The following is a 25,961-nucleotide window of genomic DNA, read 5'->3' as shown; positions in this document are numbered from 1 at the left end:
GGCAAAGTTACGTCGCTATCCAAATGCAAAAATATGAGTCTACCCAAATAGTTCAAAGCGGAGTTATTTTATTATTATTATTATTTTCTTATATTATAAAAATAATAAAGCGAAATATAAGGCCTAAATAAAAGTCGGGAACGGGGCGCCCTGTGAAGTCAAAATACCCCAAAATATGTCAAAGACCGCAACTCTGCAGACGATAAAAGCTTAAAAGTTCGCGGATTCCCCGCTAGCGGGTTGTCTTAATTAATCGAGTCAATAAGAAAAAAAAAACCGCGCTTACTAAATATTTATAATTGTCTTCTCTTTTAGTTAGGACAAATTCCAAATCTGCTTTCCTGACTTGGCCACTATAGTGCTCCATTTTGTTTGTTATTTTATGTACTTGATATCTACGTTCAGCCACACGTAACTATACTAGGGTGCGACTACGAAAATTCAACCATTTGTCCCTTTCGCACTCTGTATGATGAAATCCATAAATTCTGTATTACGTTAATTTTCAAATTACGGCATTACTATGAAAAAATTTTTGCGCTCGCTACGCTCGCGATTTATTTTCCTACGTAGTCAAGCTTAGGGCGCTGAAACTCAAACTCGCTCTACCCTGATCGAGTGCACGGGCCGGCGCTGGCTGTATGAGTTTTTCGAACTACCCGCACTTGGTCCTGACTACCCACTTGAACAGTTTGTGCACTAGGGATGTCACCTTGTCGACACACAACACTCACGATATTCGGTTTTTCAACCTGCGATATTTGTTTCTTCTTGCATTTACTAATGACCGGGTTCCATGTGGATGAGATATTAAAACCTTCATCTCGATTGAAATTTTTATACTTCTTAATTTCAATGGCTTCACGTATTATTCTACTATAATACTCACGATCTGTAGAGAGAATGCGCTCTGCGAATGTAGTGAAGAGGCTCAAACCATTGAGCACATTATACAGCGCTGCCCTCTGCATGCTTTCCCAGGCCCTCCGGAAGACCTGTTTAAATTAACACCTGACGCAATTTCGTGGCTTGGGACTAGGGTGTGCAAACCGGTTAACCGGTTAACCGAAAAACCGGTTAACCGAGACTTTTTGGCCTCTGTTAAAAACCGGTTTTTATAGTCTCTAACCGGTTAATAACCGAAACTGTATTTATTTCTCAAAATTTGGAAAATTAGGGTTAAAAAGGTTAAAAACTACGTAATGATTTAATTTTTGTAATAATAAAAATTTATACATTACTTTTCATTGACAACATTATTATCTGTAATGATTTTATTTTAAAAATTAGTCCCGAGTCTACTCAATTACTTATACATTTTATACAATACAGTAGAGTCCGGTTAGTATATTACGACTCCGCAATCCGCATAGACCTAACGTCCAACCTCTTACAACGACATAAGCACAGGTATTTATTTGGTTTTCGTATGTCGTATGTGGTAGTATGAAAGTACATCAGTTTATTACGACTCCTATTTTAACGACCAGCCGCTTTTTACGACACATTTTACACAGAATCCATCCATCAAGTCCGGTTGCAACGACGAGCGACAACGTTTTTAGTTTTACTAGTAAATTGAGAAAACAAAGCTACTTCCACCCGAGCACGGCCCCCTGTCTTGCCTACAAGTAGAAAGATTACATTGTGGCCATGTAACTTTTTGGAGTATTGCTTTTAAAATTTTTACAATTTGTTCGCCTCGGGTCTAATTTTATAAGCTAAATAGAACCCAATTTGTATTTTTCGATTGCGTATAAACTAGCTTTACTTACAAATGATGAGCAAGTACGCATACTAAAAATGACTTTTTCTAGCTAAACAAGTCACAACAAAATAAGGTATTAATACTATGATAATAATACACTGTAAATAAACCTATTGCTTGAAATGTTTTAGTAAAACTACTACTGGCCTTAGCGTCTATTTCAGACGATTTATGGTGCATTGTCCGAGAGACATCGCTTTTGATGACTAAAGAGACCTATGCGCGAGCGACACATTTTGCCACATAGCTGACAAGGGAAGCTTGCAAGCGATTGCGACGTTTCGCTATGGTGTCTTCTTTCCCTTTTGTCAGCAAGTGCCGCAAACCAGGTCTCACCGACGAACTTGCGACAATCTCCAACGCACTTTCGCCACTCCGTCCGCTTCTCCGCAAGCTTCTCCCAGTTTTGGTAGTCGATTTTAAAGGCTGCCCATGTCCCTCTTGGCGCAGTCTTTGAAGCGAAGCAATGGTCTCCCAACATCTCTTTTGGCATTCGCTACTTCGCCTAGAAGAACACGGCGTGGTAAACGGGAGGGTTTCATCCTGTGCACATGCCCCAGCCAACGCAGTCGCCTCTGTTGGAGAAGCGCGGTCAGACTGGGTAGCTGTGCGATTTCTAGAACCCTCTGGTTTGTCACCCTGTCTTGCCATGATATGCCCAAGATCCTACGCAGGCAGCAGGCAGCGCATATAGAAGGAGTTGACACGGCGTTCGACTTTGGCATACGTCGTCCAGGTCTCGGCTCCGTACAAGAGTATACTCAATACAGAAGCCTGAAAGACCAGTACCTTGGTCTTAATAGTCAGGAGTCTGTTTTGCCACACTCGAGCACGAAGCTTCCCGAAGGTAGTAGCTGCCTTGCCGATGCGAATGTCAACCTCTGCATTGAGCGAGAGATTGTCAGTTATGATCGAACCTAGATAGCAAAACCGATCAACCAATGGCACGCTGCTTAGTAATAGAGATATAGAAATTACTTTTAATTAAAAGAAATGAAATTCGTTTTGTACGACATCCGGTTAGTACGACGTAATATCAGCGGTCCCTTGAGCGTCGTTGTAACCGGAGTCTACCGTATATTTCAAACTATATTTTTTTAAAGAAAGGTAAAATGGAGATCTTTGTTTTCTTACATCAATTGCTTGTATTACTAGGGGCTCGTAGAGCTGTAGACCTTCGCGACATGCCTAGAAAACGCAAAACTAACGAATCACATTCAAACCACACAATCCTTTTTTAGTAATTTCCGCATTTTACAAAATTTCCAAAAACTGAATAAAAATGATCTTCATCGTGCAAGTAATACCTGCTACGATATCATCAACATAAGAATTCTTAAAGGTAATGGTAATTATTGCGTAGTACGGCCATTTACTAAAAATCCTCAAAACCGGTTATTAACCGGTTAACCGGTTTTGAAGGAAAAGTCTCGGTTATTAACCGGTTTTTTAAGTTAACCGGTTTTTGCATAGCCTACTTGGGACCCTGAATGTGGACTTATAATTCTAGCTACATATTGTTTTAAAGTTTATGTAAATGCGCCATACGAATAAATAAATGTAGAGAGAATTTTAGGGTTTTGAAGCTCAATCCAATGGTTAGGCCCTGACTGTAGTAAGTGCTCAGCAACGGCAGACTTGTTCACCTGGCGATTTTTGACAGCTGCGATATGTTCCTTGAGCCTTTTCGCTATGGCATTACGTTTCGTTATGGTACGTTTGCAATTTTAAATATGTGTAAAAATCGTGAAAGTTTAAATCACTATTTCCACTTTAATTCACAGCCCGCACCATTAAAGTAATAATAACGTCCGAATCCCCCAGACTCCCAGTATTAGGAGCCGGTACATTACTACCTTTTCCAGTAAATTACACATATAACTTACCCTCGCGGTCTCAAGGTGGCGGCAACCGGTAATCAGCCTTACCTGAAATAGAACATGCTTAAGGTTACTATTGGACAGTTGTTTATATCATTTAGAGGACATTCTCTCTTATGATCAACTTTCCCCAGTTTCCCCTTGTACTACCACACCACCAGCTGGCATTAAAAAATATTTATTTTACCATTTTATCGGTCAAGTATTTAGCATAAACTACCATTTATAAATTATAATCCATATTTTTAAATTAAAGAAAAAATTCACGCAGGACTCGATCCTGCTTCCTTCTGGAGATGTAAATTATTCCACTTTTCCTTTTATTAAAAAATATGCAGTATGAGTATTATCGCTTGCAGACGTTTCTGTAAGATGAAAATAAGTTTACCACATGTTTACTTATTTAGATCTTTAGGATTTAATCAATTTGTTTCTCAAAAATATCACGTGCTTACGAAACTATAAATCATAAGTTATTGAAACTCAGGAGCGCTGTGGATATTAAAATGTAGACATTTTATAAACATTACTTTAGATTGGATAGTATCGTACCTTCGGCTTTATTTAAAAAAGTCTGAAGGAAAAAAATAACCTGCCTAAAGTTCCAGTACGCAACCAAATCATTTTACATACTAAAGTACCTAATATCTTCAGAAAATATGGCCTTCAATATAGACACTCATTTTCCCAAATTGCAATATAATATGAGAATTTTTGTACCAAATTTGTTGTTATATTACTCACAGAAAATGAGAAAAAAAACAAGTTTTCTTCATGAAAATGCCTACATTTGTGAAGAGATTCCTATTTAGTTTTCTGGGTAATCAGTCAAGCGGTGGATATAAATTGCTTTTTACGTACATTTGCTAACATCAAAGGTAATGAACACTGAAATTTGTACAACGGTATATTACATTCAGACTCAGTAGTACAACTTGAGAGAGTTTAACTCTATTTATTTCGGTTATTTGACACGATATGAAGAAATCAGTTTTCAAGAATTGGATACGCAGTCTCACCCTATCCTTTTCTTTGTTTGTTTATGTGAGGTAAAAAACTTGGTGTTTTCTATGGAATAAAGACAAAAAGCGCAAAAACAAACACATTTGAAAAGTACCTACAAATACGCCCCTCCGCAGATTATGCTTCCGTGACGTTTGTTACGAGTAAGAACCGTCAAAAACCCATCGTAGAAGCTTTAGCCTCTCCTTTACAAATCCGTCAAGCGATACATATCCTGTAGCTTAATGCCGAAATGGTCTGAAAGCCGAGGACAGGCCAACTACGGGCAATTAGCAGGCAATTTGATGAGCGGCTGAATGCTGCGGCTATCGACCGCGCTGCAGGCACCGCCCGAACCAACGTATCGCTAAACAAAAACCATATTTATCGGAAATTCAAACAACTTATAGCCAAATAAGTCTAAATTCAAAAGTAAAAACTCTATTACTGATTGAGAGCAAGACAGTTACTACAGGCAATTTGATGAGCTGCCCGAATGCTGCGGCTATCGATCACGCTACAGGCACTACCCGAACCAAGGTAAACAAAAACAATATTTATTGGAAATTCAAAGATCTTATAGCCTTCTATTTTTTGTCAACGTGTAGATATTTACGAAGGTTAGCAACAAAACAATATAACTTAAAATGGCTTAAGATGGCCTAAAGTAATGAGAACGGCTGGCAATCTTTTTGTTGACCGAGATTTGTGAATTTGTTTAATAATATTGTCATACATGTTAGGTATACATGTAACATTAATGTTGACATGTAATATTAATATAATACAATAAATCATTATGACTATAGTACAGCGTATTATCATAGAGGCATTTTCTGTTTTTTGAGAAAATGACAGTTACTATAAAGGCAATTAGCAGGCAATTTGATGAGCTGGCCGACCTATCAACCAACCACGCTGCAGTCCCGCAGAACGGACGATGTATCGATAAACAAAAACTGATTGAAAATACGTAGTTTACCTTAGCTATAAAGATACTAAGCACGAAAAAAAATGTAGTAACAGCACCGGAAAAAATTGCATTGGAATAACAATATACGGATGAGCGAAGCGAGGCAATTCTTTATCTGACGGAAACAGGTGTATTTGTGTGCTAAGATTAAATTAAGATTGTAAAGTCACAGGCAAGATATGTACCTACAGTGAGCTGCAAAAGCGCATGGCGAATTAATCAATTAAGGGTCGGTTGCATCAAACCGTCTGTCACCGTTAAAGCGTTCGTTAAAATTTATTTTATGGGAAGTTCTTAGACGTCTGCTGCGTGCTGCGTGACGATGATGTGTCTGTCAACTTTGGTTGATGCAACTGGCCTTAAATCCATACTAATCCATACTAATATTATAAATGGGAAAGTGTGTGTGTGTGTCTGTTTGTTTGTCCGTCTTTCATGGCAAAACGGAGCGACGAATTGACGTGATTTTTGTAAGTGGAGATAGTTGAAGGGATGGAGAGTGACATAGGCTACTTTTTGTCTCTTTCTAACGCGCGCGAAGCCACGAGCAAAAGCTAGTCATTCATAATTTCTCCATGAAATTTTACAGCTCACCGTACATGTATACGTACAATATCCTTGCGGCATTGTAGCCTATCATCATCACCATAAAGACATTTCAGCTACTGATTGAGAACATGACAGTTACTACAGGCAATTAGCAGGCAATTTGATGAGCTGGCCGAATGCTGCGGCTATCGACCGCGTTGCAGGCACCGCCCGATAGAGGGGGTATCGGAAAACAATATTGCTTCGAAGTGAAGGCAATGTAGAACTAAGGTAAAAGCCACGAAATTAAAATTAAAAAAAACCCCCGACCGCGAGAATGTGGACCGATTTTTATGAAACATGTCTAAAAAGCTAAGAACACTCCCGACTAACTCTGCTTTCAAACAAAAAAAAACTAAATCGAAATCGGTTCATTCGTTCGGGAGCTACGATGCCAGTGCCACAGACAGACACACACACAGACAGACAGACAGACAGACAGACAGACAGACAAACAGACAGACAGGATACAGACAGACAGACAGACGCGTCAAACTTATAACACCCGTCGTTTTTGCGCAGGGGGATATCAGGCGGTTTAGCAAAACTTGCCTTCTCGCGGGAATCCATATTTCAAGCGCGACTCAGCCGGAGGGCGCAAGTTGTGTTTTACCACTACAGCGTACTGTAGGTGCCACTTTCAATATTAGGTCATTGTCAATAAATGTGTCAAAGTGAAAAGTGCATCTTTATAAATACGAAGGTCAGCAGCAAAACAATATAAGAGATGCCGGAAAATTTGGCGTCTGGCGTACTTATTTAAATAGTAGACCGTAGTGAAACCAAGGGACAAGAAGACTCGGTCTTTTTTTCAGCCAAACGATGTTTTTGTACAGTAGATACAGTAGACTGGGGCATCGGAGCATAATGTGTCTATCTGCCACCATTTAATAGAACGTTGCTCGAATTGTTCGTTATTCCGAAAATGTTTGTAAAAAAATGACACTTTGGCGAGGGTCTAATTTTAAATGCTTTTATTTTTCTACAACCTATATGAAATAGATAGTTTTATTTCATGAGTAACTATCGCGGTAACCGAAGACAATATTTATACAACCTATATGTAAAATGGAAAAGCAATTGAAGTATGTGAAATAGACAAAAAACCGGCCAAGAGCGTGTCGGGCCACGCTCAGTGTAGGGTTCCGTAGTTTTCCGTATTTTTCTCAAAAACTACTGAACCTATCAAGTTCAAAACAATTTTCCTAGAAAGTCTTTATAAAGTTCTACTTTTGTGATTTTTTTAGGCGACACCCGGGACATCAAATCGGCAATTGTTGATAGAGAAAGAAAACCATGTTTCGGTTCACGATTTAATTTCCACCCTGTATAATTTACGGTGACATGTAAAAAAAAGTTAAAACATAAATTAACTAATTGAATCTTTTGGTGCGTTTATAAATAATAAGGGAAATAAGTACCTACCTCCTAAAGCAACGTCTACTCCCGACCACGCACAAATCACGAATAAAATAAAACCATCCACCAATTATTAAAGCTAATAATTAAAAAGGATTATGAAAAAATATATATTCAAAGCTAAAATATACTAATGTAATAGCTGTTAAGCGAATATAGGTCATAATAATTATAAATATACGCTCCAAATTGGCAACAAGGTTAGAGATTATGAACTATTTTATTATTAATACATGGTGATAGCTTATCCAATTTCATATTCATTAATTCAAATCTAAAATAACGAGATCTGGTTCAAGTAATCGCCGCAAGCGATAATTAATTATTACGAGTGTCAATTAAAATGTACATTAATATTAATTAAATGATAATATTGTGTCGAAGTAAATTGTAAGTGGTAAGCCGCATGGTTGCGGTCAGAATCGTGGATGTTGTGTTCAGTCCAGGGGATCGATTTTTGAATTTCGAATGCACGAATTCGCCGTTCGAAAGTCTGTGGAAAACGACGTAATGATATTTTTGAATTATAACTATTCCAAATTTCATATCGATAGCATAAGTAGTTCTCGAGATATTTAACAATGTGATAGACGGACAGAGTCGCACCATAAGGGTTCCTGTTGTACCTTTTTGGTACGGAACCCTAAAAAGGACGGCTATCTAGTAATTTTAAAACTAGTGGTAATGACCACTCGTTTTCGATTCTGTTAGTGGAATTTAAATCGCTAGTAGTGGAGAAATTATTGAACAAATTTCATGAAATCGAATGGCCGGGATTCAAAAATCAGCCCCCTGTTCACAAACATGTTTACAAACCAACATTTCAAATATATGTATACACGACCTAATTGTCGTTGTCTTTAGTGACAGCAACAATACTACTAATCACATACATTCAATTCAATTCAATTCAAAAATTATATGTATATTATCCTCACATTCACAAGAATAAAATATGCAACGGATCCCTTTGTTTGACATTATGATTAAAATTCATAATGTATGTAATAGTTGCCAGATTATTATTATTAGTGATAATTCTGAGACGGTCTTTTCAGGATTTTCATTAAGGCCTTCTGTAGATATAGGTTAGGTTTGTTTTATGCCAATCCTGAAAAGTTACGCTTTTCTGGAAACAAATTATGACTAACGAAAATGTGGACAAACGATACATTATGACCAGGGAGCGTACTTTTCATGCCGATGACATTAATCTGACGTCACGCTCCGTATAGGATGATCACAAATAGTTTTATTGTAAATTATTAATCATTAGTCGTCAATCATTTTAATCGTATACAAATTACTTCAAATCCTCCATTCCATTTACATGTGGCATAAATAATACCTACTTGAAATGTGAAACGTGAATAAAATTATTTGATTTGTTTTTATAAATAAATTTAATTAAATAGTATTGTTAACAACACATTACAAGAAATACGTAGAAAAGAGAATTTCTCTCTAACGTAAAGCACACCATCCTTCTTGCGTTCATTACCATGCAAAGAAATTCATAACTTAAAATGATTGATGACTAATGATTAATAATTAACAATAAAACAATTTGTAATCACCCTATATGGAGCGTGACGTCAAATTGATGTCATCGGCACGAAAAGTACGCTCCCTGATTATGACTATAGACTTTATGGGAATCAATGAGACCCAATATGCAATATTAACAACTACCTACAAATGTAATTTAGCAAACGCCAACGACCTTGAAACTTTCAACTCATTTATTTCCCGCAACTATCCCTTTCTTCGCCCTTGAATCCAGTGAAATAACTGCCGAAGGACCTTGAAACTTCCATGCAAGAGAAAGCACTTGGCACGAAGCACGCAACTCTTGGGAGGCAGGCCAAACGCACGCAAAACGAAACTATTTGGAGGTGGATCTTATTACGTTCTAATAAGGTTGAGGATAGGTCAGTTAAATGTGTCAACGATGATACAGTTAGCAACAAAGATTGTGAATATAGCCAAAATGCCAAAATTATGGTTTTTTATTAGACTAATTTACTTAATCATGAAATAAAACTATGGAAACGGATTAAATCGCGTATAATGAATTTAAAATACATCCCGACGTTTCGAACTCTTTACAGCGTTCGTGGTCAACGGGTGACTGAGGAAAAAAAAAATGAAATGTCAAACTCCTCTACAAAGCGCGGGAGTGTACAGGCTAGACTGTGAGTGCGGCCTGTCATATGTGGGACAGACGAAACGAAGCATTTCCACACGGGTGAAGGAACACATAGCGGATGTCAAGCACCGTCGGCAAAGGTCTGCAGTCTCTGAACATGTCATGGATAAAGTCAATCATGCTATAAAGTTTGACAAGCCTCTGGTTCTCGCTAAGGAGAAGCGATATATACCCAAAATGTTGCGAGAGGCCATTGAAATCAAGAAATATCCAAACTTTAATAGAGAGGATGGCTTTACTTTACCACCGGCTTGGGATCCAGTAGTACATCTGATAATGGAACAAGCACGACGAAGGCTGTGAGGCATTTGTGTTGTATGGTGTTGGACATTTGCAGTTTGTTTCTTTGTCAATTTTGTGTAGATTAATTGGTTAATTATTTTTTAACAGAGTAATGGTAAAAATTTTTTGAATATTGTATAACTAGCTTTATTAATAGTGTGTGAACCTGCCTTAGAAATCTAGATTATTTGTGGTCATGGTTCGTTAATATTTCTTGTAAGTAGGTAGCTTTTGCACATTTTAATTTAATCCGTTTCCATAGTTTTATTTCATGAGTAACTATCGCGGTAACCGAAGACAATATTAATTTACTTAATGTTCCACTAGGCAAAAGCCTCCCCTCGCTTCTTGACTTAAAAGACGAAGAAAACTACCTATACAGGACTAAGGACTTTCTGTAAATTATGGTCGTACATACAGATTTTTCGCACTTTGATGTCTTTGGCTTGGATGTATACATATCTGTGTTGCTGACTGTACCGCATTGCAAAACAAAAACAGAAACGAGTGGACGAAAATTTCACTAGCCTTTTTCCACATTTGGCAAACGATTTTATACGCTATCGACTAGATTCAAGGTTTATTTTTCGTTGCAGTTTTCGCCGGTTTAAATGATTTTGAGTACAGTTCGCAACTGCAGTGGTTTGGGTTATTTTTAGGCAAAGCAAAGCTCCACTATGACCTGAGTAAATTTGACTATCGAGTATCTATTGATTGATTGGGTGGTGCAGACAGAATGTACGCGCAATATTTGCTTAGAGTCTGATGAAACTACACGGCTGCTTGCGCCTTGTTTCATCATGAAAGTTAAATTTTAGAATATAAATTTTGGTATGTTTTGTTTTGGAATAAACTGAAATAGATATTATCATACACGAAAGAAAAAACGACCTGTTTTAAATTTTTAGCATTAGTGTCCATTTGTCACGCATGTTCAGGGGATACATTGGAACTCAAGTTAATAATGTAAAACATGGTAAAAATTCGATCACTTGAAATTATCCCCCTGTACCTTAGTGTTAATTTTCATAGAAGATGATCAAGGATTTGGCCACTTAGTTTGTGTGCTGTGATAAAATGCCTACGGGTATTTGATAATGATAACTAAACCACACTAAACTAAACAAGCCTTGAAAATTTCACCCGTACAGAGATGTCACATGCACGTTGCCTTTGTTGCCCATGTCAACATCATTCTCCGAAATAAATTACACATCTTCTTCTTTCTTCTTTGCATCCTGTTACCCTCTGCTGGGGTGTAGGGCTCGAGTCATATTTCTCCATTTACTCCGGTCTTGGGCAGTTTGGGTGACCTCCTCCCACCCCATGCCTAGCACCCTGAGCTCCTGCTGAACCGAACGACGCCAGGTCGATTTAGGGCGGCATGGTTTGCGCTTTCCGGGTACATTCCAGGTGAGGAGGGCCATTTTGGATAGGTGGGTATCAGGTTTTCTGAGGATGTGTCCAATCCAATGCCATTTCCGCGTCTGTATTTCTTCTTGTACACCCGTACAAGTTTAGTACCGCTTGTCCAGTTATTCTCCATAAGTGGGCGTTCGTGATCCAGTTAGGCCAAAAGATACTTAGGATCTGCCTCAAGCATTTGTTCACAAACACTTGGAGTTAAGAAATTACACATATGAAAGAAAAAGTGACCAATGCCTCTAGTGGCTGAGGCTGGAAACGAACCAGCGTACTCTGCAATCGCGGCAGATGCCTGTTGATTAGCTCGGCCACCCAGGTCACAGATGCTGAGGTCGAAATTATCTCTCATATGACTAATCTATACAAGGACTCGTAAGGATATGTGTAATTTATTTCGGTTTTAATTTATATAGAGGTATATAGTGGTGTGACTACTTTAAGATAGCACAAGTTGAAACATTTTCAATAGATTATAATTTGACTTGTGTTAATTAGAACATCATTCTCCTTGCGTTATCCCGGCATTTGCCATGGCTCATGGAAGCCTGGGGTCCGCTTTTGACAACCTTTGGCAACACATTGCCCTTGACCAACAAGTAAATTATCTCCAACCGTCCCGTCTCCCATTTCCCCTCCCAGCGCAGTTGCATCTTACCGCATCGTATCAAAGCGCAATAAATCCGCGGGTGAAGGTTGGGCCGCGGCCCGCTGGCAACGGGCCATGATACGGGTCATGGGGCCACCCCTGTCACCTATATTACAGGCCGAGCCTACCTGTTTCCAATAACAGGTTTTTGTAAAACTGCATCATCATACATCATACTACATCACAATATTGTACGTTGTGGAACCGCTTCATGACGTATATAGGATTTCCCCGCTCTTAGAATCGATTCCAGGCACTTAATGTGTCAAAAGATCAAGAAGTGCATGATCTTAACGGAAATCATGGCATATATCATTACATTTCATGAGTGTAAAGGAGGAAGACAATATGAAAGCGTGACTTCCGACCTTCTAGCGGTTGATAGCGGGCCAGGGTAAGGGTCATGGTGCCCCTGTCACCTATACTACAGGCCAAGCCTATTGTTTCCAATAACAGATTTTTGTCACTGCAGTATGTATAAATATTTCGGTTTCAATACATTCTCTCTTTTAAAAACATAAGAGCGAGCTCACTCCATCGTAGACCTAGCCAACGCTCACGCCAACGTCTCGGCGTCTGTAGCCAAGAGTAAGGCCATTTATAATTTAATAAGGGTTCCTTTTATACCTTTTTGGTACGAAACCCTAAAAACAGAGCTCTTGAAAAGATACTCCTCAAATGTCCTTATCAGGATCCAATCAAAGGACCTCTTTAGTTACCTGCGTATTGCATTATATCGATACTGTATAATCCAGTCACACAAGGAACTTGACACGAGTGTTTGGTGCTCCAATCTAGAGGCTCAAGATTCAGATCCTAAAGCCGATAATGTCTAACAAGGTCGACCAAATTAGTCTGGAGCTATTTGGGCATTTTCCAATTTAATTTAAAGACGCGACGGGAAGATGTAGGAATTTGGCTACGAATTTTTTGGTTACTTACTGCACAAAGATTGGTTACTTACTGAACAAAGATTGGTTACTTACTGCACAAAGATAGGCTCCTACATACTTTTACGTTTCATGGGCGATTATTTAGTTAAAGATATATGCTTCATTTTTGATGTCATGATCTTGAAATATTGGTGAGGAATAAAGAATATTTGTATTGGTATTGTGATTTTAATTATAGGCAGTTCAGTTTAATATTTCGAGATTTTGCTTTTTAAGGTTACCGTTGTCGCTGTAACCCGTACCGTACCGTAATTATAAGTATAATTAAAAGAGCTTTATTTAAGAAGACTGACTGAGAAATAAAGATTTATTGTTCGGGATTGCTTTCAACTGTTCCCAACTATCATTAATATCAAATCTAAAAATCTATCTGAATTATGGAGCCAGACAGCAACGAAAGCTTCAAAACTTTCCATCACCTAACCACCAAATTTTTTGATGAAAACTTTTTTCAGTGAGTCATATGAAGTCCATTAAAAACTAACCGAAGTGCAGTCCACAGACAGAGGCGTATCTAGGAATTTGCATAAAGTTGGGAACTGGGCCAGCGGGGCACGCGAGCTTTTAGACCACTTTCACACTGGGCCGATTAGCTAAATTAGTTCGGATGTAATGGCCGCTGTACACATATGGCCAACGGTTCCACCAACCCTTTGTGAAACCCCTTGGCCAAGATAAGAGCCGCTGTTTACACATTGGCGAACCAATCACTTGGCATTGGCTCTTCATGAAAGATGGACGTAGAATGGAAAAGTCTAGGAAATTCTAGATCATAGACGTTGACAGAAAAATTTGATTAAAAAATAATAACCCCGTAGTAAAATTAAATTATTTGAAATATTAACAATTTTTTGAATATTATGATAAGAACATTTATCTTTTTTAGGAAATACATTAAACATTTGCAAGGTTATTTTATTTCCTAAAATCTACACTATTATTGACATAGATAAACTTATTATTTTCGTAAATATTTCACTACCGTCCTCTCTGACGGCTGACGACCAACTGAATGAAGCGCCAACGTGTAAACGCAGTTGGCCATTGGCGCCAAGATCCTTTGATGTGTGGACAAAAAACCGACACCAATCGGTTGGCCGGCAAGCGCAAGCGCCAACTGCCAACTTACGGCCAAGTAGCCCTCTACACGCTTGGCCAAGGGGGTTGGTGGAACCGTTGGCCATGTGTGTACAGGGGCCATAATGATGTAACCACTAGCCACGAGTTCACTGTGCATAATATACTCGTAGGTCACGCATAATTAAATCATTAAAAAGCAAAGATAGGGAATTCGTAAAGGGTGCTAAATTAAAACATTATTGAAAATGTATGATGGTATTGTTGTCTTATGTCGAGGTTCACTCAAACAGTGGATGCCCAGAGCGCAGCGGTGCTATAACAGCCCAGACCTTATGGTTGATGATTATTAATTGTAATATAGATAATTAATATCATTAAAAACAGTTTCGTGAAATACTTATGTATGTATATATTTTATAAAAAAACATTATTCATTGTATTGACAGTAACTGTCATAAAATTTAATTAAAAGGGTGGCGGGTGGCGCTAAATTAAAACATTATTAAAAATGTATGATGGTATTCTTGTCTTATGTCGAGGTTCACTCAAACAGTGGATGCCCAGAGCGCAGCGGTGCTAACAGCCCAGACCTTGTGGTTGATGATTATTAATTGTAATATAGATAATTAATATCATTAAAAACAGTTTGGTGAAATACTTATGTATGTACATATTTTATAAACAAACATTATTCATTGTATTAAAAGTAACTTTCATAAAATTTAATTTATTACATAAATTATAATCAACATAGGTAAGTAGTAGATATTTTTTTTAATAATTATGTCAATATATAACTCAAAAGCATTGAAATCGTTGTTTTTTTTAAAAGACGCACATTTGGGGGTCGAATTGGCCCGAGCAGAAAACGACATCGACGTCGTTAAGCCACATCATATATAATTAAGACGCTACAGGAGCGAAAACGCTAAAATGGAATGGAGCTCCCCTTTCAATTTGGGAATTTTGTTATATTAATATACTAGTGTTATTAACTAGATTTATCGAAAAAAAATTGTCCATTCATAACAATTCAGGTAAAGGTTTGGTTTGGTAAATTGAGGTTCCGCTCTCGACTGTTTCCTCCTTCAAAACTTAATCAATCGTAACGAAATTTGAGAATCTGAATAACAATGAAATAATCTGTATCGGACCGTTTAGTTTTTTTTTGGCTAATTGTTACCAATTTTGAATACCACACCTTTTTAGCGCCATAATCAATAAGGCTGTTTTTGGAATTTCTTGATGGGCTCTAGCAACTTTAAAAATAAGAATATCAAAAAAATCGAAATGGTCCGACATAGATAAAAATAATAATAATCTGTGTTGAAAAATCATTGCTCTCTCGTCAAAAACCAGGAAGGAAATAGTCGAAAGCGTTTGTATGGAGGATTGACCCCTCCTGTATCGTCTTAAGCATATAAATATTATAATAAATGTCTTATACTGTTTATCAAGCAATATAAATGTCAAAAGTAATTCAACAAGTGTGAAAGGGTTTTTAGGTGGAAGTTTCACGAAGCACGAGTAATAAATAATCAGATAAGTGCCTAATAACGTAATAAACTACAGAACGCGGTCGATTACCGGCCTCATGGCTTGCGTTGATTGAAGTTTGACCTTTGTAATAAAGACATAAGAAAATTACATGTCATTGCCGGTATTGGGCAAAAGTTGGATTACTTTGGGAAAAGGCTTCCTGTACTTTCTATATTAGTGAGAATAGTGAGTAATTCTTCCAAACCACGTGCAAAAAATATACGGTCGGTTTATTCATAAAATACACGGTGTCATTTTAACCTCATAAGGCTCCTTCTATTGGTAGGACACGTGCAATATTATTTTTCTACTCGTCGACTGTAATCTGTCAATTAGGACACCACAGACTAAACTATGTGCTAACTTTTCAGTGGCAGCTCCAACTCAACTATAATAATCTCATTATAGTTGACTTTTAGTTAACTGTATAATTTCAAAAATAGAACTTCATACAATTTCTATACTAATTTGCGATACCTGGCAAATTTGTCGGCATCTGAAACACATTTTTTTTATCTGTCGCGTTATCGGCCAATCAGAGACGGTTATTACAAACAATTGGTTGCTAGGTAATTCGATGTTGATACCACGGTGAACGACGCTATTAACATTAATTTTAACTTGCATGAATGATGATATTTCCGTTCATTGATGATGAAGATGATGACTCGTAGAAAAAGTATTGTATACAATAGTGATATAATTAAGCTTTTCACTCTCGTACCGTACTATTAGGCCACTCAGCAAAGCTTCGTGGCCTAAACATGGTACTCGACTGAAAAGCTTTGTATTATATCACGATTGTATAAAATACTATTCCCATTGTCCTAAAATTATGACATTAACTTTAAATATGTATTTAAATATACGGATGTACCTACTCACGTTAATAGATCGCGTTCGGAGACATGTTTCGGGTCATATGGAGACCCATCATCAGGCATGAGTGCTCGCGGCACCTAATAGACTCGGTACAATGCAGAGTAAACATTTAATTACGTCTCACGAAATTTGAATGCCTATAATATTTTTTTTTGTCCAATACGAGGTCTAATTTTTTTTGAAAACCTTTAACGTAGTGTCTTACAAGGCAATTTTCAATTTGAAGTCTAGAAGATAAGAAACATAATTTACCCAATCACCTGTGATGTCAGACTTCTCAATATGATCAGACATCGACGCTCCTTACGGACTTAAAGAAAATGTGTCAAAAAAAGAAATCGACTAGACTAGTCCATTAAGTTTCATTGTGAATTGTGAACTAATCCCAGCTTTGTCAGTGTCTGTTCTACTGGCGCTAAAAACCGTATTTTCTAGTAATAATGAAGTTCAAGTATATACGACAAAGTTTTTATCTGATATTTAGTTTTAACTGTGTCGAGGTCCCAAGCGCGTTGGGAACAAATAGTTCGGCCTAGGATATTTCAGAATCTAAATGGTAAAACAGTTTTTAGTCAGTTTATTCCGTATAGTGGAATAGTACATTACGATAAAGCGGATAACGTGCGGAAAAGAGGAAGTTCGAAACGAGTAGGCTTGTGTAGTACATGTACTAATAGTACAAAAGACACGATTCCCTACTGTACTAGACAACCGAAAGAACCGGCTGAGTCGGACCGAGAGCGCGCTAAAACGGCCGATCAGCTCGGCTAGTACGAGCGAGCGTTACTGTACGCCATATGCTCAATTTGTCTCTCGCTCTCTCGGTGTACTACTGTACTAAATGTCCTAAAATAACGAACTAGTACACTTCTGAGATCGTACTAGTTGGGAGCGATTTTTTTAGTGAACGAGCAGGCACAACTCTAGAAACGAGTGGCGATTAATTTATAACACGACCGAAAACAGTATTTTAAATCGATACGAATTACTAATTCACCCTTGGAAGTTTCGACATGACAAGTAATGAAACACTTAGCGCTCTAGTGCGGGAAAAAAAGCACCATATGTACTGAAAAGTATTATCGCATACATTTTCCTTGGGTAACAAAAATAGTGGTCCATTTAAGGGCATAGTAGGCATCGGGAAAAACATTTGAGGCTAATAAAAAATGGTGTGGAAGTTTACCCAACTTAAGCAACCAAACGCTAGATTTCTTTGTTTTAAGCTCGCTATATCCACTATATAAGTATAAATATGGTTTTTATTTTTACCTCATATAGTAGCGGCAGTCTTTGTCATTGCTAATTACTATCCTCCAGAGCTTTTGTGTGAAACCTTTTATTCTCATTTTGTCGCCGACTGAAGATTTATGAGCACCGAGGAACTAACGACTTTCATTCGCAACTATCTTGGAATCGATTAAACTATCATTATTCCAAAGGACGATTCAAATTAGATGAGAATCTTGTTACAAATTAGTTAAACTCTGGTATGGTTTAAATAATCAAAAAATTTAAAATTTGAAAAAAAAAACAACCACATGCCATGCCTAAGAACACTCCCGACTAATTCCGCTTTCAAACAGAAAAAACTAAATCTAAGTCGGTTCATCCGTTCGAGAGCTACAATGCCACAGACAGAGACACACACACAGACAGACAGACACGTCAAACTTATAACACCCCGTCGTTTTTTGCGTCGGGGATTAAAAAAATCTTCGCAGGAATGTCGAAATGAAACGTAATAAATTGTTGACCTAGCCCCGTAGCCGAATGGCATTTCTCCGACGCCAAACGAAAGCGATACGCCGCTGGCTCTGTCGCGCCAATACGCAAGCGCGATAGAGATAGATATCTACTAGCGCTTCGTTTCGTGAGCGTTTCGTGAGCGATTGTGCCATTCGGCTAGCCACCCTAGTATGGCTACATAAAGGAATGTCTGTAAAGGGTCCCAGAGTAGGTATTACTAAAGAGTCTAAAGACAGTTCAGACAGTAACCTTTTTCCAGCCAATCGGGAATGAATTTTAGACGTTCAATAAAACCAACTTCCGCACCTTAATCTGATTCAAAACATATAAAATGATATTATATCTGATGCATGTTTTGGTAACATACATACATACATATAGTCACGCCTGTATCCCATAAAGGGGTATAGCACATGAACTACTAAGTTTAGGTGCCACTCTTGGCAAAAAGGGGTTGAAAGAAATCCAAATTATAACATTGCAGTGACAGGTTGCCAGCCTCTCACCTGCGCCACAATTTAACCCATATCCCACAGTCGACTTGATGTTTTGGTAAACATATATTATTACTGGGCAAAAACAATATTTATGTTTTTTTCTATAAAATAATTGAATTAAACATTTCAAAAACTCACGAAGCTGATTGCTGAAATTGTGTTTCATCCCTTTCTCACAAAAAACATACCTAAGTCAATATGACATAAATCGAATAGTCCCAAATTTCGTTTTGGAGACTATTTCAAAATACCTCTTAAACTTGGGATTAGTCCTAAAGAAACACAACAAATGGTCGCCCTATTTATCTAAGAATGTCTCTGAGGGGCGCGACAACCCTTCTGCCGCTATTACATGTGTCACTGTGAGATTATGCGTAGGATTATTATTTCGGCGTTCGCAGGGTTAATTAAATTATTATCTTAAGTTCAGGGGTTGTGTAAGGTTTTGAATAGTTGCGGTCAAGTTTAAGTTGTTTCATTATAACTTTGTGACCTTGGTAGTATATAAATACTAGCTTTTGCCCGCGACTTCGCTCGCGCTAAATTCCAAAATTGCGGAATGTTCCGTACTAACTTCCAATCCCCATTTTAGGAAAGTGGGGGGTTAGAAAGAGACAAAAGGTAACCTATGTCACTCACCATCCCTTCAACTATCTCCACTTAGAAAATCACGTCAATTCGTCGCTCCGTTTTGCCGTGAAAGACGGAAAAACAAACAGACACGCGCAACTTTCCCATTTATAATATTAGTATAGATAATCATATGAGATTGTATTGATCGTGTGGTGATTCCCACAGGAGGTCCTTGGAACAATAGGAAGGCACTTTGGATTATCCGAACGTTATTTATTTATAATTTATTTATATTGATTTACAAATCATGTTTACATGTCGAGTCCTGTCAAAAGAGTGTCGTTTGAAAACTCAAAAGTCTGCACATAGACAACTGAGGTTCCAAACTTAAATTTGGTCAAGCATGAGTCGATTGCATATTCAACCTTCACAATAACACACCCCCTCAATCGACTCTGCTTGAAGCGTTAGTACATACTTTACAACTTTTATCTAATACTTTACAACTTTTATTTAAAAGGCCACAATCTCATTTCCAGAACAATATTTCAAAAACTTTCATCACATTAGTTTACCAAAAAACAAAAGGTTTCAAAAAACATTATCATCAAATATTAATTAGTACATATCTACATGTACTCTCATATAATATAAACTCCCACTAATCGACACATCACTACTAATATATAAATAAGTAGTTAATTATTCAGCTTCTCGCCTCATATTATTCTTTATTCTCCCACTCGATACATCGCTACAAATATATAAATAAACAGTTAATTATTCTACTTCTCGCTTCATATTTATCTTTATTCTCCCACTCGATACATCGCTACTAATATATAAATTAACTACATCTATCTCCCTTATTTATTCCACCTCTCGACTCATACTTATCTTTATTCTCCACCGCTCGATACATCATTACTAATTGCCAAATATATATTCGATTATAAAATTTACGTATCCTCCCCTTCTCTAAACAAATACTAAAATACTAGAAATTATAATAATATTTGGAATAAATAAAAATTTAGAAAAAATACTTAAGGATAACTTCAGAACACTGTGTAAATAATGACTAAATGAATGTGTGGTTTTACTCTTTTTTCAAGTTCGTTTGATGGTTGCTTTTATATTGATTCACTTACCATTAGTTGTCGCATCTGATTTTCCTAACTTTTGTATTGAAATGGTTCTCCGCTAAAGTCACAAACTGTTTTATTTTATCAAAGGCTTCACTTTTAAAAGTAATTAAGTAGACAACACAAAAATGTGTAGTCATCCAAAAAAGTAATAAAATATTTTTTATTATCCCAAGTGGGAATTTCTATCGGACCGCAAATGTCCGTATGGATAATTTCTAAAGGAAATTTTGCTTTAATTCTATTATTTTTGAAAGGTTTTCTAGTCATTTTTGCTTTAATGCATATTTCACAAAAGTTTTCTTTATGTTCCCCCCCAATTTTGATACCGTTCACCAGTTTAGCTAGACGCGGCACATCCGATACGTGACCTAGCCGACGATGCCAAATATCGGCGTTCTCAGAAAGCAAAACCTCGCGAACAGTGTTAGCAGAAAATTCTTTTTCATAAAGACCGTTTCTAGTTTTATATCCCGTAAGAATAATGCGATTATATTTCTTTACAGTTACCTTGTTTCCAACGAAGAGTACAGAAGCTGCATGATCAGTGATTGAACTTACAGATATCAGGTTTCTAGAAATTGCAGGAACATGTAGTACATCTTCCAGTTCAAAACCATTTGTTTTTACTGTACCTATGGCTTGTGCGACGAGGTTCTCTGCATTAGCACATCTTATTTCTACATTTACATTTTCTGTGGAGTTAATGACATCATTATTATAGAACATGTGAGAGGATGCACCCGAATCAATAATGGCTCTAATACTAGTTGTATGCTTCAGTTGTTCACTCACCAGACTAAAAGTGCGACAAAATTTTTCAATGTGTCCCTTCCTGTTACATTTCCTACATACCTTTGTAGAAAAACATTCACTGGAAGTGTGGCCACTTTTATTGCATATTGTGCATTTTTTATTATTACAGAATCTCGCAATATGCCCTCGTTGGTTACAATTAAAACAAATTCTTTCATTGCTTTTCATTGCTTCCTCTGTTTGGTGATTTATATCTGAATTTACTACTATTGAATAATTATTATCAACAAGCTTAAGTTCTTTTTGAATTCGTTCGATCAAAGTATGTATGGTTTGGTCAGACTTCGGAGTTACCTCCCATACAGTCCTGAAGTAATTTAATGTTGAAGGTAAAATGGTCAAAATCTTTTGTATAAGCATGTCATCATTTATTTTATTTGCGGTAGATTCTAGTTCAAAACACATATTTTGCAATTTGCTAATATCTTGAAGTATATCTCCAGTAAATTTGTAGTTATAAAATTCTATAACTCTGAGGTGACTGTCTTTTTCCACTTTGTAATTGAATACAATATCTAATTTTTCAAAAATATCCTTTGTGGTTGAGCAATTAATCACATAATGTAAAATATTTTCATCTATTGAATTTAAAATATAGTATTTAGCTTTTGCGTCTTTACCTTTATCATCAGCTCCAATTCCTTTTGCATCCAGAAATAATTTAGCTAGTTTTCTCCAATTAGAATAATTCGTATTTAATTTCAAAGTATTTATGTTGTCCTTGCTGTCCATGATGTAGTTTACTTACGGTTTTTCTTTAACTATGATGTTACTCTCGTTGCTAAGGTTATGTTGTCAACAACTGTGGTTGCTAACGTTATTCTCGCCGTACGAAAGCTGACTAAATAATGCTGAAAAAATACAAACACTTCCTAGCTTTAAACACAATGTTCCTTAATGTTGCGTATGGGCCATAACCTGTGGTGATTCCCACAGGAGGTCCTTGGAACAATAGGAAGGCACTTTGGATTATCCGAACGTTATTTATTTATAATTTATTAATATTGATTTACACAAACATGTTTACATCATGAGTCCTGTCAAAAGAGTGTCGTTTGAAAACTCAAAAGTCTGCACATAGACAACTGAGATTCCAAACTTAAAATTGGTCAAGCATGAGTCGATTGCATATTCAACCTTCACAATAACAGATCGCATTAGAATTTCCGTGTAACTGAGATTTTCTATACATATTCTGTGATAGTTATGACATTTATAATTAAGTATACTAGTGACCAGCCCCGGCTTCGCATTTTGCACTGGTATTATTGATATGTATAATATAAATTATACTTAAGAATCACTCTACCTCTTAAAGATAACCGCATCAAAATCCGTTGCATAGTTTTAAAGACCTAAGCAAACAAGAGACAGACAGCGGAAATAAGCGACGTTGTTTTATAGTTATTACACAAACTATTTGATTTTGACATAACTAATAGAATCAGTAATCATCGAGTCGGCACTCTCCATCAAGTGAGATTGCAGTAAATTTAAATGCTTTACCACCCTCATGCAACAAACCTCGCACCCGCGTTCTACTGCATGAAACAGCTACAATACCTGTGAACAATAACAATCAGGTTAAGTATGAAAAATAATAATATATTATAACGTAAAGATTAACTTTTCATTGGTCAAATAAGAAATCAGAGTTACTTGGTCATTATCAAAGTAACGACGTAAAATGCAATGCCAGCTACGCTCACAGCACACCTCGGACACTGGCGATCGAGTATATGAAAGAGGCGCGTTCCTAGCACTCAGCTCGTCTCAGCTCGTGTACGTGAACGTGTACTATGCTTGTATGAGTGAAATATGACAGGTCGACTGTTAGCGGTTTTGACAGGCGGTAACTGTGAGGTAACCGAGAGAGGGTGGGCGGCACTTTCAGCGGGGAGCGGGAGTGGCCATACTGTACGATGGCACTCTTTATTATATTGTACTCACAGTCAGACACCGAGCGAAGCGACTAGTTATTTCAATTAATGCTAATACGAAACACGTGTATAACCCAAAAGTTTGTATTACCTACATACATATTATCTAGATTGACAAATCGTTTAGCGATGACTGTTAACTTTTAGCCAGACGTCGAAGGCTCCAGTCTAGACATGTTTGCCATGGAATGGGGTTAATCTAGGGAAAATAAGACATGGTAATAATCTAGAACCTATAATGCTTGATATGGATCCGATTTTAGAACAAGATTGTTACACCCCACAGTTTCCGTCACGGATGGAATGACATTCAGATAATTTCTGTAATAAGTATCTTTTCTTTTCTATAACATAAAAAAAATATTACCTATAGGTCACTCTTACAAGTTCAAGTATGTACTGTAAGAAGGTTCGGCCCATTGGTGAAGGGGTCAAATAGACACAAATGTCACAAATATGGCACCGACACTACCGACGAGCTAATTACATAGAACCACATCCAACTGCTGCCTATTCTAAGTTTTCTAACCTAGATTTATATTGACCGGGATATAGACCGTGATTACCTTTTTGATTTCTTTCAATCAAAAAAATCAAAAAGGTAATCACGGTCTATATCCCGGTCAATATAAATAAGTCTAATGAAAATAACCGTGAATCATTCAAAACTCTTATTTCTAACCTAATCAACCGTTCATTCTCTTTGAAATTTGTAAAAGATTGAATTAAAATCGTGGGCCACTGCCAGTCACTGAATATCGGTCACTTCATAACAACGAACCTAGCTCATTTGTCATTTCAGAACCCCTGTGATTCCTGTCAAGAGCATTTTTACCAGTGGCCTTAACAGAGAAAATTTTTATAAGCCTGAACTAGTGTAAAAAGAGAGATAAAGGGGCGTTCACAAAAAAATGTGTCAAGCATTTCCCTCAGTCGTAAACCCGGAAGGTATTACACGTAAGCTTGATATATCCGCAGTGTTCGTAAAGTTATGACTTCCGGCTTACTATCGAGTTATAAGCCTAAAAATCCTGAAATACAATAGTGGAGGACCAACGAATAGAGGGCAAGGGCAAATACATTCAGAATCAGAATACATTTTATCGGCTGAGCAAATATATTGGGAAATAAAAGTATAATGTAAAGGGCTCTTGAGATAATTAAGTATTTGTTTTTCTCTAGTTTTAGCTTCAGCGAGTATTCTTAAGTAAAATTATGGTTTTATGGTGTCTATCCCTATTCTATCCATATGACTCGAGACAGGTCGCAGATTCGAGTACATCCAGTCATTTGAATATGTCTCACGAAAGTTTAACATCTAGGATAACATAAATAGAGGGTGTAAACCTAATACGGGCGAATCTCTCAACGGTGAAGAGTATAGGACATAAGAAATGTAATTAGATAACTTTTAAGTTCTTCAAATTTAATTGTTTTTTTATCCATACAAAATAATTTGGCCCGTATTGTAACGCACACACACGCGCTTTAAATGCTCGTTGACGTCATTGACGGTCATCGCAACCACGTATGCAGTACATCGCTGCGGATTTTTTTCTTCAAAAATTCGTTATGGGGTGAAAATTAAGAGTAACTCAAAAACACCTGTCAATTAATGATAACACTAATGAATTAGGTATATGCCTGCTTTCATTTATCGCCCGTATTACGTTTACAAGCTGTACATAGATAAAGACGATGTTGAAACGATAAAAAACCATCGTATTTCACCCATCTTCTAATCCATAGACTGACACATCAATTCGATTTCTCATACGTAAAACATTCAAATCTCGAACCACAAAAGATTGAGCAATCTCTTAACGTCGAATAAAATAAGTACTAAATCCAACCAAACGTTTCAACTATTCTTATTGACTAAAGTAATCCTTACACTTCATAATATAAGATCTAGACTTTTTATTGCCAAAGTGATTCTTAGGATTTATAAAATAAGGACTAGATTTAGATATGGACACAAATGTCAAAGGTTTCAATAAACGCGATGGCGAAATCTCGTGTGTGGAGCAAATATTAGTATCACAGAATACATCTAACAGACCTCGCTTTGTGAAGTAACCCGTGAAAAAGGACCGGCAACTGCTAAGGAATAAAATGGTTGTGGTGAATAAATTCAATAAAGGTTATGTAAATCAAGGACTTCTGGTGCTTATGTTGTTCTCGGTAATCTCGATATAGATGTTTTTATATCGTAAATCACCAGACATATTTAGGTTCTCCGTCAAGAATACAGATAACTGCTAAATAAGCCAAGATTCTTACCATAAACTCACAAGGCCTCTTACATCTTGACAGATGATTTAAGCAGCGTCTAAACGCGAGAGATAACTCCTCTCGTGACTATATCGAGGGTTTACTGGTGAAACCCGATAAGTTGAGCAAACTGGTTTTTGAAATTCGAATTATGTGCAATTTCCACAATGTTGTTATTTCAAGGACAAAGTATCTCACCTCATTTCACCAGTAAACCCTCGATATAGACCAATCCGGGAGCGATATGCACGTCCGTTCCTACACGTAAATAGAGGCCCCACCATAAACTACTAGTAATTATGTATAATTAGTCTCTTATCT

The 25,961-nt window shown here is 37.0% G+C and overlaps 1 protein-coding gene and 1 long non-coding RNA gene across 2 annotated transcripts in view; both read right to left on the bottom strand.

The window, feature by feature from the left end:
- The window catches only part of LOC125229599, a 217,898-nt gene extending 210,236 nt beyond the window's left edge, over window positions 1-7,662 (bottom strand). The window contains exons 1-2 of the long non-coding RNA XR_007177423.1: window positions 7,637-7,662; window positions 3,655-3,696 (exon numbers count right to left, since the gene is read on the bottom strand). This is a non-coding gene — a long non-coding RNA (uncharacterized LOC125229599). The remainder of the gene's footprint in view (window positions 1-3,654; window positions 3,697-7,636) is intronic.
- The window catches only part of LOC125229598 (syntaxin-binding protein 5-like), a 525,297-nt gene that overhangs the window by 468,296 nt on the left and 31,040 nt on the right, over window positions 1-25,961 (bottom strand). The window lies entirely within an intron of this gene.

This window comes from Leguminivora glycinivorella, chromosome 9, assembly GCF_023078275.1.
Source record: "Leguminivora glycinivorella isolate SPB_JAAS2020 chromosome 9, LegGlyc_1.1, whole genome shotgun sequence".
NCBI classification, from domain to species: domain Eukaryota; kingdom Metazoa; phylum Arthropoda; class Insecta; order Lepidoptera; family Tortricidae; genus Leguminivora; species Leguminivora glycinivorella.
The sequence above is the reverse complement of the archived record's forward strand: the minus strand, read 5'-3'. Positions and strand labels throughout refer to the sequence as shown.